Consider the following 2,155-nt stretch of genomic DNA (forward strand, 5'->3'; position numbering starts at 1 on the left):
GGGTTCACTTCTAACTTCAACTCGTGGAGGAAGTTTTTCTTCTTCGTTCGTGTAGACGCAGCGTCCGTTGAAGAGAGTTGTATCCCACTGTTTTGGAGGTTGCCGAACGATCGCCCCTCTATCAACCCTCTTGCTCCGTTTCCTGAGGACATTATTGCGATGAGGGATCTGCTCAGGAATGGTCCTTTTTTCTGGACTTCTTTTACGCCGAAGAGAGTTCGTAAGGCGTTGAGGTTTGTGCATCCTGGTCCTGCTTTGGGCGGAGAAACAAGGAGTGATTCCGAACCTGAATACCAAGGTCCCAACGCCGGTCCCAACGCCGGTCCCACTATTGTGACGGGGCCAAATTCTTCGAAGGGGAAAGGTATTGATCTCAGTGACCTGGAGTTTTCGGTGGACGATTGCATGCTTCTAGGATGGGATCCGAACCTTGCTTTCGGCGATGGAAGTGGTACGAGCGAGGTTCCTATTCCAGACTTCGATAATTTCTTCGTTGGTCTTCCGTCGGGTTTTGACACTCCTCAGGCCACGAGCGAGTCAGGGAGGCCGAGAGTTGTTGCGAAAGGATCTCGCATCATTAACAGGGTATAATTTATAAGAATCCCGACGATCGTTATTATTATTTTTTGCTTATAACGTGTCAATCGGTTTTACAGGGTTTGAACTTGCTTGGATCGGCCATTGAGGCGAGCCATAGAGAGGCCATGATCTATCGCTTTAAAGCGGAGAAGGCGGAAAAGGATCGTGTTCGTATGCGAGACGAGATGTTGGCGCGAGACGCTCAACTCGCTCGTGATCATGCGAGGGCTGTTCGCAGGGCGGAACGGAAGGCAAGAGGGAAATTGTCGAGAGGATGAAGACTCGCGCTTCTCAATTTCAGGTTGAGTACGGGAATCTTAAGGGCGCTTTCAACTCGCTGGGCAACTTCCGTGAGTGTCGCGGCTCCGTCGAGAGCCTTTGGAAGACGCAGGAAGATTACAACGTTTTCGAGAGGGAGATGGAGTTAATGAAGGGTGGCATGAAGGATTGTGCTCACGCTGAGGCGACCATTCCTCCGATCGACGGGAAGATCCAGGGATTCTGGGATCCCATCCCGGTTTCCCCCGATACCGTAGAGATTACGGCTGATTTTGCTGGTGATGATGAGGAAGTGAATTTTCCCGCGGACGCATTCGGGGCTTCCTTGTCCGGGAGTTTTAACTTCGACCTGTGAGTGTTTTGGCGGGAAGGAGTTTTTCCCTTTGTTCATATATGTCTGGCCGAGTGTGGCCTTGAACTTTGTACGGGCCTTTTTTGGCTGCTTTTATCGGGACTGGCCGTTGGTGGCCTTGAACCGCTACCGCTATGCGGTTTATATATTGGATGTCTGTTTCGGTTACTTTGTTAGAGTGGGTTTGAAGTGAACATGAGTTGTCGTCTCATATTTATCTTCGTTGAGGCGTTCGATCTGTTAGTTCGTTCGAGACGTGAGTTTTCGTAAAAATTATTTACGATTTTTCGGGAACGTTGAGATATGAACGAAGAGACATGTTTTAGGAATCTCGTATCATTTAGAAATCATGTCTTTGAGATGTTTGAGACCAATGCGATGGGTTTAGGGCAAGACCTAGGTTTACTCTCAGTCTTAAGGTTTGTGCGGTGACTAGTCGGCTATCGGTTTTCCTGTTGCGATTTCTACCTGATCCGTACCGATTTAAAGTCCGCGATAGGTTCTCGGCTTATACGACTTGTATGGTACGAATCGAGCATCTTTCCAGAGACAATTTCTAAGCCAACTGGAAGTGCTAGACCAAAATTTCGGATTTTTTTTTGTAGCGCGCTTTCGTCCTTGTGTTGGACATTTGAAGATCAAAAGAGTGATCAGGTTGCGTTTGTTTAAGACGGCTGATGCGTTAGTCGGGGCCAATCGACGAACGGAGTGTAAGATTTGTAGTGGTCACGTTCGGACAATTTGTTCGTATCATCTCGATTTTTAACTTGGCGACGTCTCGCAGTTATATCGAAGACTATACATATATTTTTGAGGTGAGATTGCTTTGCGATTTTGTCTTAAAAAGAGCGACGCATATTTCGTGAAAATTCTCGAAATCTAGATAGAATTTGATTACAATAACGCATCTTTTCCTATGTGGGAGTATACGAGTATACGCACCCA

Source organism: Brassica oleracea, chromosome C3 (assembly GCF_000695525.1).
Source record: "Brassica oleracea var. oleracea cultivar TO1000 chromosome C3, BOL, whole genome shotgun sequence".
Lineage (NCBI taxonomy): Eukaryota > Viridiplantae > Streptophyta > Magnoliopsida > Brassicales > Brassicaceae > Brassica > Brassica oleracea.